The 14,341-nt window shown below is 42.7% G+C and overlaps 1 protein-coding gene and 1 long non-coding RNA gene across 4 annotated transcripts in view; one reads left to right on the top strand and one right to left on the bottom strand.

The window, feature by feature from the left end:
* Nucleotides 1-2,564, top strand: part of RBM44 (RNA binding motif protein 44) — a 457,239-nt gene extending 454,675 nt beyond the window's left edge. For all 3 annotated transcript variants that reach the window (XM_063933176.1, XM_063933175.1, XM_063933177.1), the window contains one exon: nt 1,689-2,564. The gene's annotated coding sequence lies outside the window, so the exon portion shown is untranslated. The remainder of the gene's footprint in view (nt 1-1,688) is intronic.
* LOC134944545 (uncharacterized) overlaps nt 1-14,341 on the bottom strand; it is a 145,040-nt gene that overhangs the window by 81,640 nt on the left and 49,059 nt on the right. The window lies entirely within an intron of this gene.

The following is a 14,341-nucleotide window of genomic DNA, read 5'->3' as shown; positions in this document are numbered from 1 at the left end:
CATAGTTATTGTTACAAAAATCGGGTTATTATTGTTGTGAGCCATCTTTTCAGAGGCTCCTCTGTTATCATGCTGTTAACTGGGTTCAAATCACAAGTTGTACGGTGTGATTGGTGTGGCTGTTATGAGTCTTACCCGGGATTCAAAATCCTTCCTTATTGTGTACGCTCGTCCGGGCACAGTATCCTAACTGAGGCTTGGAGGAGGGTCATAGGGGGAGGAGCCAGTGCACACCAGGTAGTCCTAAAGCTTTTACTTTTGCGCCCAGTCTCCTGCGGAGCCGCTATTCCCCATGGTCCTTTCGGAGTCCCCAGCATCCACTACGGACCATGAGAAATAGAATTATCGGTAAGTAAATTCTTATTTTTTAACCTTTTACTGTTTATGTATTTATAAAACTTTTTAGGATTGGTTTTACTCTCTATAGCGATTTGCTTTTCGTTTTCAATTTTAGCTGCTCTTATTGCTTTTTTGCATCTTTTATTGCATTCCTTGTAGTACTGGAATGACTCCTCCTTTCCATTAGATTTAAATGCTTTGAAAGCACGCTTCTTTTTATCCATTTCTGCCTTGACCACCTTGTTAAGCCACATCGGTTTGAGTTTGGTACTCCTGCATTTACTGCCCATGGGAATAAATTTGTGAATATTGCTATCTAGCAACCCTTTTAAAGCATCACACATTTCCGAAGTGTTCTTGTTATGTAACAAAACTTCCCACTCAATGTCGTTTAGTGCACATCTCAGCATACTGAAATTAGCCTTCCTAAAGTTTAAATGTTTTGGTTGAACCCGTATAGCAATGTTTCCTGAAACTGGGTAACAGTGATCACTATATGATCACATTCGACATCAAAGTTTCCCCAACTTTAGTGTTTGATATAATGTCCACATTATTAGTAATTACTAGATTCAGAGTAGTTTTACCCCTAGTTGGGTCCTCGACTAATTGAGACAAGTAGTGATTCTTTAACATATTTAAGAACCTGTTGCCCCTACCTTTAAGAACCAGCATGTCCTCCAAATGCTGGTGCCATCCATGCCTCTCAGACCAGCAATATAAAGTGGTAGCTGCTCAATTTTGAGTTGCTTTACAGGTGCATGAAAGAGGGGTTATTCTAAACAAAACAAAAAAGAAAAAATTTCCCCTGGAAAACCGACTGTGCTGAAGAACTCTAGTGTTTGCCCATACTCCGAGTGCAATAGGAGTGTGGTAACTAGAATAATTAAAAATTAAATTAAGCATTTTCCACAGTGATCTACTGATCCCAAAATGCTGTCGCCACCTCTGTTATCCCGCTGGCACCTGTAGTGCAACATGGAGAAAACGCAGAAAGACACCAAATCTAAAAACACAGCCAAGACCTACGCTCCTCAATTTATTGCTTCCCAAATTTGTGGTAGTTCTGCACCATTTTGCACCTAGCTTTTTCATTGCCATATTTACAGAGAAATAGATTAGGTCTTCATTCTCTCAGTGCTTTTCGACTGTACTGACATGGTTAGAGGAAAAATATTTTTAGTCTAACAAATCCCTACTATCTTCTTGAACAAGGACTTAAAAATGTATGAATGTAATTCTGTTCGACATGCTAACTTCAGTTTTGTCCAATGTCAAGATTGATTTCAAACAGTCATGATTCTATAACACCATCTGCAAACTCATATTGCATTGTTTTGTCCTCACAGGTTTATTTAGCCATGTTCTTTCTGGTAAACCAGACCATTGTAACATGTACTTTTGTGAAAAATAAAGCGTCGGACGAATTCTGAGACCCCTTCATCTGTTGGTTGTTGCAGCCTGGAATAAGCATTTTGTTAAGAAAATATTTCGTCAATAAATATATATAGAAAAAATGTTTATACCCCTTACTTTCCTGTATTTTCATGTCTGTATACTCATGTATTTGCTTTAAAGAGACTATGAATAGTTCATTGGCCTATTTGTTTTGGAATGTTTTTTCATTTTTTACTAGTGATTTTCTTGACAACATTGTTTGAGCCTTACAAAAATAGAATTACATAGATAAAAATTTTCATGTTTGGTATCACTGGTTCTGTCTTGTTTTGTCACATTTAGGTATTCTGTGGCGCTCTCACTGCAGATTTGCTGATATCCACAGACCACGTCTATTATCTGCCAGATCAGTAATATCTAGTGGGCCACAGATTGGTAAAACTAAATTTACGTGATTGCAAATTATGTGGCTTTAATGAATCTTCCAATAAAATGACCACATAACACTACAGTTATGTTACATACCAGCCATGTTAATGGTGGCCACACAGAATAAAAACTAGTTGTTCAGCTTGGTCCAAATTGCCCTTACTTGTGTGGTGCAGAAAATTATTTGCAGCCAAAGCAGATTCAGATTTATTTGTTTCAACAGTTAAGAAAGAAGTCATGCTTAGCTGCCGCAAGTCTCTTAGTTTTGCTATAAAGCCATTTAACAGTAAGCTGGCAGAACCATTAGTGCTGTTGTAATTGGTGTTCTTGCATTATTTGTTTAGTATGCATAACATCAGTGTCTCTGTGTTACATGTTAATAAAAAGCTTCTCATTAACTTGTGTGAGTTGTTGTGTTTTTTTTTTTTGCTTGAAATTAAACACTCACCGTATCCATTTTCTGATATCTGGATTTTGTAGAATGGGTTTTATTCATTGGAATGCACCACACATTTATGAAATCTCCGTATATGCAGAGTCGTAACGAGGCATTTTGGTGTCTTGGGCCAGAAAAAGCATTGGTGCCGCTGATAGTGAGCCCTGGTGCCCAGTGAAAGCACCTGCTATGATGCCCCTTCCCACATGATAGATAATATGAATAGGCAGGGAGGTGTTCACATCGTATAAGAAATCCACAAGCTTTATAGCCAACGTTTCAGATGTTTAATTACATTTTTTGTCAAAGATTAACATATAAAAGTACATCTGACCTTATAAAGGCTTATCGCCCACGTGTCCGGCCGTCACATATTTCTTAGCAGTTATACCAAGGACCTCCAGTCACATTCTTCTTTATTTAAAGCACACATTTCAAAATACTGTCCTACCCAGAATTTGGACCCATGATCTTCCATATTGCAGCAGACACCTTACTCAATGAGCTATTTGCTCCTGTATGGGAAGTATGAATATTTTGAAATGTATGCCTTTAAATAAAGGAGTGTGTGACTGAAGGTACTAAGAGATGTAAGGGGGAGATGGAGACAGCCAGGTGATGCCGGATATTAAAGAGGAGGAAGTTGCAAGTGAGACTGATTAAAACAGAAAATTGACAGGTGCTGTTCCCTATCTTGCGGTGGCACATGTTGCACCACCCTATTCACGACAATGTGCATATGGTCCTTGAGCCAGTAGGATGTAAAACAAGCAGATGGAGCTAGAATAGTGGTCATAACGATGCTGTCTGTTTTTAATAATCACTATGATGCTCCATGTATTGCATAGTGGTTAGTAGCATTCTCTGTATTGTCTATTGGTCACTAGGATACTCTATTAGGGGTAGGCAACCCTTGGCACTTAAGAATGTTTTGACTGGCATCTGCGGGGTCAACCACCCTCTTAATAGGTGCATGCATTGCTCCTTCCTCTTACCTTCTCTCGCAGAGAAGACCTTTTTGACGCTCTAGTCTAGACCGTCTGCAAACAGATTAACCCAAGCGTGGAATACATAACCAACGAAACCCAGACGATTGCTGAGTGGATCTTGACACATACAGTGGGGATTGAAAGTTTGGGCACCCCAGGCAAAAATTCATTTTAATGTGCAAAAAGAAGCCAAGGAAAGATGGAAAAATCTCCAAAAGGCATCAAATTAGATTAGACATTCTTATAACATGTCAAAAAAAGTTTGATTTTATTTCCATCATTTACACTTTCAAAAGAACAGAAAACAAAAAATGGCGTCTGCAAAAGTTTGGGCACCCTGCAGAGTTAATACCTTGTACTGCCCCCTTTGGACAGCTGAGACCTGGCAGTGTCATGGATTGTTCTCAATCATCGTCTGGAAAGGCCAGGTGATGTCAATCTCAAAGGTTTAAAAGCCCAGACTCATCTGACCTTGCTCCAACAATCAGCACCATGGGTTCCTCTAAGCAGTTGTGTAGAACACTGAAACTGAGAATAGTTGACGCTCACAAAGCAGGAGAAGGCTATATAAGAAGATAGCAAAGCGTTATCAGATGCCCATATCCTCTGTTCGGAATGTAATTAAGAAATGGCAGTCATCAGGAACAGTGGAAGTTAACGCAAGATCTGGAAGACCAAGAAAAATATCAGACAGAACAGCTCGCAGGATTGTGAGACAAGCAAGTCAAAATCCACGTTTGACTGCACGATCCCTCCAGGAAGATCTGTCAGACACTGGAGTTGTGGTACACTATTCCACACTATAAAGACATACTTGTACAAATATGGTCTTCATGGAAGAGTCATCAGAAGAAAACCTCTTCTACGTCCTCACCACAAAAATCAGCATTTGAAGTTTGCAAATGAACATATAGACAAGCCTGGTGTATTTTGGAATAAAGTTCTGTGGACCGATGAGGTTAAAATCGAACTTTTTGGCCGGAATGAGCAAAGGTACGTTTGGAGAAGAAAGGGCACAGAATTTAATGAAAAGAACCTCTGTCCTACTGTTAAGCTTGGGGGTGGATCAATCATGCTTTGGGGTTGTATTGCAGCCAGTGGCATGGAACATTTCACGAGTAGAAGGAAAAATGGATTCCATAAGATTTCAGCAAATTTTGGATGCTAACTTGATGCCATCTGTGAAAAAGCTGAAGTTAAAAAGAGGCTGGCTTCTACAAATGGATAATGATCCTAAACACACCTCAAAATCCACGATGGATTACATCAAGAGGAATAAACTGAAGGTTTTGCCATGGCCTTCACAATCTCCTGACCTCAACATAATTGAAAATCTATGGATAGACCTTAAAAGAGCAGTGCGTCACAGACAGCCCAGGAATCTCAAAGAACTGGAAGACTTTTGTAAGGAAGAATGGGCGAAGATACCTCAAACAAGAATTGAAAGACTCTTGGCTGGCTACAAAAAGCGTTTAGAAGCTGTGATACTTGCCAAAGGGGGCAGTACAAGGTAATAACTCTGCAGGGTGGCCCAACTTTTGAAGACGCCATTTTTTGTTTTCTGTTCTGTTGAAAGTGTAAATGATGGAAATAAAATCAAACTTTTTTTGACATGTTATAAAAATGTCTATTCTGTAATTTGATGCCTTTTGGAGATTTTTCCGTCTTTCCTTGGCTTCTTTTTGCACATTAAAATGAATTTTTGCCTGGGGTGCCCAAACTTTCAATCCTCACTGTATAGTCCTCATAATAATTTCTGACGTTCGTCTTTATCTCCAGACTACAAATTATCCAATTAACCTGAGCAAACTAGCTTCAAAAGAAAGGGCAGGGAAGTCAACTACCTTTTGTAGTACTCAATTACTTGTGTACAAGTTTGTCTATATTGTAGTGGTGGTGGCTCTATCGAATTTTTTTCTCTTTGTAGTGTTGAAAGTCTGCCTACCCTTGCTCTATGTGATGTATTTACTAGGGGCTCTAAATTTTCAGTACAGTTAGACCAAGGCAATATGATTAATACATTTTATCTTCATCCCGCTGCTTTTTGTATTGAGCCCTCATACATTTGATTTTGCCTATGAGGCCCCATTCATATTTTTTGGACCACTTTAGTTCCCAATATGTCATGCTCCCTTTTTTTCAGTTTACATTGATTCGGATTCTTTGGCAGGTAAAACCTGCCAAAGAATCTTTACTCCGGCCTTGGCTTGTATTGTTGATGGGTTGTTTTATGTGCAACAATAACTTACTGCTGGCTGGAAATTAGTGTGTAATGATGTCCACAACATCCCGGCGTTCGACACTGAGATTTCGATATATGAAATCTCGACGGGTGAGTAAAGGCTACTTCCCCTATTCCCCTACGCTCTGTTCCCGCAGCCTAACCCCGCCCTTTAGTACCTGACCCTAACCACCTCCGGAGGTGCCTAAACCCTACCCCCTGATCCCCGCTGCCTAAAACTAACCATCCCTTCCCTGCAGCCTGACCCTAACCCTCCCAGGGGGTGCCTAACACCCCCACCCCTCCTCACCGCAGCCTAACTGTAACCTACCCCACCCCTGCAGCCTAACCCTATACTTCTGTGTGGTACCTAACCCCCTTCGCATCCCTAAACCTAACCGGCCTGCTGTGGGGGGATTATGGCGTCAGTCTACTGGCTCTTTCAGAGTTCCGGCGTCGGGATTCCGGCATCAGTATTTCAACTGCCAGGATCCCACCAGCTGGCATCTTGACCGCATCCCTCTAGCTGTGGCATTTATCAGAAACTAGATTGAGGTCACTTGAAGTAATAAACTACCCCTTATAATAAGCTCTGAAGACTTTGAACCTCAAGGACTGAAGCATTCTCCTTGCAGTTGGTCTATGGCAATAGTGACAGGCATAGCATGCCAAAGCTAAAGTTGGCCACATATCCAACTTTTCATCAAACCAACAGAAGGATAGTCTGATCTACTAAATGATCATGAAGTGTTCTCCCTACTCCTCAACAAATTTTTCATAAGACCAGCCAAATAAGCGATTCTGATATCACAGAAACAGGTGGGCACTCAGTATGCTTCCATTGTTAAAATGTTAGACATATACGCCATATATCCTCACCTCTGCAGCTTTTGTCACACATGCCCCCTGTCCACTGCACAGCAGCTAATCGTACATTCAGTTGGATATCTTATTTTGTGGTGTGTCAGAAAAAGGAAGTAATTCCAATGCTAGAAGGGAACTCTTTTTATATATATTTTTTTCTCTAGGTGTCAGTCCAATTGTCCAGAGGATAGACACTGAGATGTCTGTTGCCAGTAGGAGGGGTGTGATATGCATCCGCATTGGGGGTGCCATCTGTAAGGGAGTAATTTCTTCTACGCTACTTCATGGGAGCCATTCTGGGATTATATACCATCCCCCTAGCTCTATACAGGAAGTTTTTTCACACTTAGGGACCGCCCACTTAGGGTATATAAGGTTACCCCTCCTTTCCGCCGTAGTCTTTTTTTTTTTTTTTTTTCCTGTCTACTAGGCAGTGACCGTGTAAATGGTTTGTTATTTTGTTCTTAGAGGCTTACTTAATTTGCCCAGCGAATGTCTATTGCAGACATGCTGGAACGGGTGGCTCCCTGGGGAGAAGGGAAGCAGAGTGCTATGGATCTCCATGTTATTCTGCAGCCCTGCCGTTTTTAGTCCTCCCAAAGACTGTCTCTTGATGTTGCTGCTCAGCGGGCTCCAGATCACTAGGTATGGGTGCTCCCGCTGGAGTACGGGCAGTCTGGAAGAGGGTCTGCACGTGCGCAATGCTCTGCGTTCCTGGAGGGTGGGCGCATGTACGTCACACTGACCGAAAGTGATGCAGTTCCCAGAGGGCTTAGCGAGGTGGGTGAGCAGGTGCAGATCTCGCAGGAGAGACTCTGCGTTGACGCAGACGTCCCAGGTATCTGTGCGGGACCTCTCTGCGCATGCGCACGCCCACTTTGAATCGGAATTGGGTATTTAAAGATGTCGCTGGAGTGTCAGTTCAGAAGCAGCACTGTACAGCTACAGAGTCTGGATTACAAATCTGCTGTGCCTCTGTCGTTAGGTACTGACAAAATGGATAAAGTACTTTCTCCACACAAGCCTGATACTGCCCTAAAGAGGTAAGGTCTCATAGAGGGCATGTTTTATGGTCTAAGGTTTTATTAGTAATTTGTGGCTATGCTATTTATTTTAGTGTGTCTCCAGTGAAGAAAAGAGCTTGTAAGAAGAAGCATTTAGCTAAAGAATGTGCTGCATGTGATGGTCTTCTCTGGAGTAGGAGATTCTAATCTATGTGAAGGCTGTGTAGCTAATGAGCCACCTGTTGATAATCAGTCTAAACAGCTGCAATACTTAATGGTCTGGATGAGGAAATCTTTTGTCACTAAAGAAGATTTGATTGAGATCTTGATCTCGTATTCCCTTGAAACTCAAACTAGTTTGGATTCTATTCATGAAATTTTTTCTTCTGTGGTTAATTTTGAAGATGATTATCAGGAAATATCTAGTACCGAATCTGGAGAAATTCAGGATGATGTCAGGCTATTTAATCTGGATCTTGTAGATAGTTTGTTAAACAATGTTTACAAATCTATGAATGATAAGGAACCTGCACTGGATTCTGACAGTCAAAAGCCTTTATTTGAGGACAGAGTTAAGAAGAATCGATATTTTCCAGTACATAAGGCTCTTAAACATATTATGATTTAGAAGTGGCAGAATGTTGATAAGCAATCAGGAAATAAGAGGGATGATCGTATGTTTCCTGTCAATGATGAGCAATTTTTAAAATGGTGTTCCCTACCCAAGATTGATGCTGCAGTAGCAGAAGTGGTGTCCAAAACTACTATTTTTCTTGAAGATGGGGCTGTGTTAAAATATGACATGGACAAAAGAATTGAAAGTTCTACAAATTGCATAGCTCGTCAGCAGTGTCACTGAAGCCGGGAGTGGCTTTGGCCTCAGTATCTAGAGCAGGTGGAAGGTGGTTTGTCTAACTGCCATTACTTCTGCACGAAGAGTCACTGAACTTCAGGCGTTATGGGCGGAAGAGCCTTCTTTGAATATTTTTCCTGATAGAGTAGTACTAAGGAGAAATCCAGAGTTCCTGACGAAAGTGGTTTTGACATTCCATTTTAACCAAGAAATGGTATTGCCTTTATTTTTTCAGCAGCCGAATACTGAAGAAGATAAAAAAATTATATACTTTTGATCTGGTGCGAGCAAAATCCATTTATCTGGAAAGAATGAAAGACTGTAGGAAGACAAAGCAGTTGTTTGTCCTGCATTCAGGAACAAGGAAGGGTGAGGCACCTACAAAACAGACTATTTCCAGATGGGTCACAGAGCTGATTACGTTTGTATACAAAGAGAATGGTCAAGAGGTACCAGTAAATTTGAAGGCACACTCAACTAGGGCAGTTGCAACATCTTGGACTAAAAAGTCACAGGTGTTGGCAAAGGATATATGTGCAGCATCTATTTGGTCATCAGTTGACACTTTTTCCAGTCACTATGCTCTTGATGTGGCTGGCGCCCACTTTGGAAGCCGTGTCTTTAAAGAGGCATTGTAACAAATAAATTCAGTTATTAAGCATGAATTTTGATTGAAGGGCAGTTATTGTTTCACCCTCCCTGTAATTATGCTTTGGTATATCCCAGAGTAATGGCTGCCATGAAGTATACTTACCAATAATTTCATTTCTTCAAGATACTTCATGGTAGCCCATAATTACCCTCCCTAAGAGTGTTTTTTCACAGGTACCGAATGTAAGGAGACACTCAAAAGACTAGGGAGGAAGAGGAGTAACCTATGTACCCTAAGTGGGCAGTCCCTAAGTGTGGAAAAACTTTCTGGCAAGAGCTAGGAGGATGGGATACAATCCCAGAGTAATGGCTGCCATGAAGTATCTTGTAGAAATCAAATTATCGGTAAGTATAATTTGCTACTTTTTGGGGGGTGAAATCCATGTCTGAGCTAATTAAATTGTTGTGCAGTGTATTGATCCTACGGTGTCTCATCCAGTTTAAACTACGGATGTTCGGTGGTGACTACTGCACCAGTTGTGGCCAGTTCTCAGAGATTGGAAAGTCTCGGGAACACCACCTTGGACCAGGTTACTGGAGATAATCTGCTTGGGTTTTAAAGAAAAGGTATTCCTTCTTGGAAAGTCTGTTAAGGTCTAAAGGGCCCCATACACTACAACGATATGTCTGAGGTTGATGTCGGAGGCGATTTCCCTTGAACTCTCCCGGGAGTGGTTCCATAAGATTCCAAACGATTTGGTCCATTTTGCATGCGATATATCGTATGCAATCCCAGCCATGCCTGTGGGAACCGACATATCACGAGTGCAGCACTAATGATCTAGCGGGGCCGATCCGACCCTCACGGGAACGCGCATCGGATTGTAAACACATCCAAAATGCCCGATTTCACCCGAGATATCGGCCCGAATGCCCGAAATTGGATGAAATCGGGCATTATCGTTCTAGTGTCTCAAAATTCACAAGCGTCAACATGTTCCTTAGGTTCATATTGCAAGAAATTCTTATTCTGAATTCTATTAAAGAGAAATTTAAGATGATTCTCAAACAGCGGATTCCACCTCATTTGAATCTTTTGGAGGCCAGAGCATAGATGATCTTGTAACGGTGGTTCACTAGGGTTTGGACATAAGTGATGTAAAAAAAAATGCGTGCGGAAGAACCTTGGCGGCACACAGGTATGTGCTTATTCTGCATTTTTTTCAAGTCTATTTATATTGCCGCAGGGTCAACACAAACTTAGCATCAGTGTAGGTTTTGAAAGCTCTAGATAAATGGTCTGAACTTTTTCAGATTTGCAATTAGTTTGGGACTGCGCTTCTGTACATAGTGTTGCAAATTAGGATATCTTCTGATTTCCTACTATTGAAATTTGTTTACTCTGTTCTAGGATTTCTGCATTGGCAGTTGTTGCCAGATGAGTGATATAGCTCAGATTGTGGACAGCTGATGTGAAGACAACTATGTCTACAGAGGCAATGCCTTTTAAAGGATCCGTTTTATTTGGTACTAAATTGATAGGATGAGATGTCAAGCTACTGGTAGGAAAAGTACTTTTCTTTCAAGCACATCTTTTATACCTAAGGGGCCATGGTTTCATCCATTTTGTTTGTGTTGTGTTAGCAGAGCTAGCCAATGATTATCGGAAGTTCTAAAATCCAGATTTTCTTTTCACGGAAAAGAAAACAAACCTGGACACTAAGCACAAGGCCCAAAAGCCTACTGACGTTCAGAGTGCAGGACGCTTTCTTGACTAGTAGTAGCCCATCTTCTGTTGTTATTGGACAGGCGGAAAGGATACTCTTAGGACAAGAGTCATGTAGTTAAATCCTCATTCTATGTGGGCTTCTACTCAGAATATATTTCCCCACAGGCCTTCCAAAGGAAAAGAGAAGTGTTGATTCCTAAAGTGAGCCATATCTTTCTCTGGTAGGATGAAATATATGTGGATCTATTCATTGCGTATCCTATTACTCGCTTTTCAATTACCCGTATATTTCTTGGTTCCTTCTATGGCTTATTCTCATACTTTGTAATGCACCCAAGATGGATGTTACGCCCACAGGTGGGATGAAAAATGGGTCTGATGGTCTTTGGACGCAGCAGTGATGTGTTAAAATGCTAATGCCACAGGAGTAGTCTATAGGAAAAATTAACCACCGGCCAGCATCTTATGCAGTTTTGGTCATCTGAGGAAGCTGAAGCTTACTCCAAATGACCACTGGAACTGCTCAGCCGGGGCCAGTAACTCTGCTTCAGAAGATGCAGGCCCTGGAGTGGGCACTCCCAGAAAATGGGTGTGACATGTCCCCATTTTCGAGAATGCTGCTCAGCTCTTCCTGCACCCAAACGCTGTTGTTCATGAACTGAATTCTGAGCATGCACAGTCCACCCACCATTGGAGATGTATGCAAACCATATATTCATACACATCACTGGACCAGTCTCAGACAATATGCACTTGTGTGGATGAGTCAAAATAAAAAGTATAAAAATACGTAAAAACGTTACTTTAAAAACCTTAAAGTGCTCTATTTAAATAATTTTAGAAGAACAATTTCTGCCTGCTTTATAGCAGAATCTCCTATATAATTGCCCAGATCTGTCACTCTGTGACTGTGTGGCTAACGCTGGGCGTGGCTAGCAGCTCTCATTGGGTTAGCAGCAGGTCTATCACACCCAGTCCACAGCTGATTGGGTGAGAAACGCCCTCCCACACACAGTAACTTACATCCAATGGGAGGCACTGCCCTTTGGCTGCTGTGTTCCCAGAGCAGGATTAACGATGGGGCTGATGGAGCTGCAGCTCCACACCCCAAAATAGACCCACTGCATCTGCAGCAACATACCCTCCAATAATTTACACATACAAATCGCTACAAACTCGAACCCTTTCCCTATACTTTCAATCAAAGTTTGGAGAGCCAAAAAAAAGGTACTGTACCCGCCGAAAAGGTACAGCTGGAGGGTATGCCACTGCATCTGCACCAAGTCTCTGCTGTAGATAGGGATTTATGTGGTGGTGTTTTTTTATTTTTTTTACATTTTTAAACATAACATTGCCTCCAGGAAGGGGGATGTACCCGTAGCTCCGCCCCCTTCCCCAGAGAGTGTTTTCTATCATTAGGTTATACTCTCAGGGCGCTCTCTCTGCCTAGGCTCTGCCCTTAACACTCCCACTCCTACTAGCTCAGCAGCAAATTGGGCTTCTCTCTGCTATTCTACACGTGGGTTCAGCTTGCCCCAGAGTTTCTACATTGTACCTCAGCTGCACGCTACTTTAGAGAGAGCCATCCTGCCTCCATTTTACCAACACTGCACCAGTGTCAGGTTGTATGTCCCTCACCTCATGGTGTTGGTAATTGGACAATAGATGCCATTGTTTTTTTCTTTTCAGTATACTGCCAGGGTGCTGTATTGCAATAGATTAGATTGTATTGGTATCACTGTTTACCTTAGCTGCTACTCCTGTGGTGGTCACACAGTTACAGTACCCGACCCAATAATTTATTTGTGGTTCTATAGGCTAGTGTTACTTAGCTCACACACTTATCTGCTATATCTGTGTAGGTGAGTGTTTTGCTTTCACAACAGGTTTGAACATGTCCTCCAGGGGACCTTCCAAGGCTGACCAAAAGGAGAAGGGAACAGCTGGACTGCACGCCTATATGTGTACGGCTTGCAAGGAAAGTTTATCTTGCACGGTACAAGACCACACGGGGCTCTGTGACCATTGCTCTGCCGAGCCTCCAGCCGAGCCTGCTGCGGGAGGTTCAACTCCTGCGGAGCCAGCTTAAGCTGCCTCCTTGGCCTCAGCTATGAAGGAACTGGCTTCCCAGCTGGAAGCTAACAGAACCCCTCAGGTGCCTGTTGCTGCAACTAGTGCGGATCAACCTCAACCTTCTGAACCCTCCTGGGTCCAAGGGTTGTCCCAATCAGTACAGGGATTAGTGCAGGTTTACAGTAACCTACAGCAGGCCCTGGGTTCTTCATCTAAGCGCAGGAGTAAAGGGCCCTACTCATTTGACGATGCGCCGCCGAGGTGCCCGACGAGCGACCTGGCGGCAGGGGGGGAGTGAAGTTTCTTCACTCCCCCCCGTCACGCGGCTGCATTGAAGTGCAGGCAAATATGGACGAGATCGTCCATATTGGCCTGCATGCACAGCCGACGGGAGACCAGCGATGAACGAGCGCGGGGCCGCGCATCGTTCATCGCTGGAGTCTCCACACTGAAAGATATGAACGAGTTTGAGATCGTTCATATCTTTCAGAAAATCGGCCAGTGTGTAGGGCCTATAAGAGTTCCTCTGCACTGTCTCTGATACCATCGGAGTATTCCCACTCTGAGGAATGCTTGGAAGAGGGGGAAGAACATCAGGATTCAGAGTCCGAGGACCCTCAGGCCCAGGACGGCCAGATGAGTTTGGCCAGGGTAAAGGCACTAGTCAACGCGGTTAGGGAAGTCCTTCAGATTAAGGATACTGACACCCCTCATGATGCACAGACCCCTTTTTTTAAGAAGAAAGAAAAGAAAGATCCGTCAGCCTTTCCTCCTTCTACGCAATTAGAGGATCTTTTCAAGGAAGCTTGGTCTCTTTCTCACAAGAAGTTTTTGGTAACCAAGAGGAATTCTTCCTTCTACCCCATGGCGGAAGCGTATCGGAAGAAATGGGAGTGTCCCCTACTGGTGGATGCACATGTAGCCCGCCTGGTTAAGTTTTCCACACTTCCCATCCCAGATGTCACTTCTCTGAAGGAACCTACGGACAGGAAACTTGAGCAGTCCTTGAAATCCATCTACTCCAATGCTGGAGCAGCTCTACGCCCTGCAATTGCATCTGCCTGGGTCTCCTTGGCAATTAGCAGCTGGTTAGATGTGTTAACAGAGGGTCTCAGATCAAACATACGTCGTCCTGATCTTATTAAATATGTTGATAATATTAGAGAGGCCAACACCTTTTTAGGTGAGGCAGTATTGGATGCAGGAACTTTTTCATCCAAGATTTCTCTTACGTCCTAGAGGATGCTGGGGACTCCGTAAGGACCATGGGGTATAGACGGGCTCCGCAGGAGACATGGGCACTATAAAGAACTTTTAGTATGGGTGTGCACTGGCTCCTCCCTCTATGCCCCTCCTCCAGACCTCAGTTAAAGAACTGTGCCTAGAGGAGATAGGGTGCATTACAGAGGAGCTCT

The sequence above is a fragment of the Pseudophryne corroboree genome, chromosome 7 (genome assembly GCF_028390025.1).
Source record: "Pseudophryne corroboree isolate aPseCor3 chromosome 7, aPseCor3.hap2, whole genome shotgun sequence".
NCBI classification, from domain to species: domain Eukaryota; kingdom Metazoa; phylum Chordata; class Amphibia; order Anura; family Myobatrachidae; genus Pseudophryne; species Pseudophryne corroboree.
Note: the sequence above shows the minus strand (reverse complement) of the source record. Positions and strands in the feature narration are given on the sequence as shown.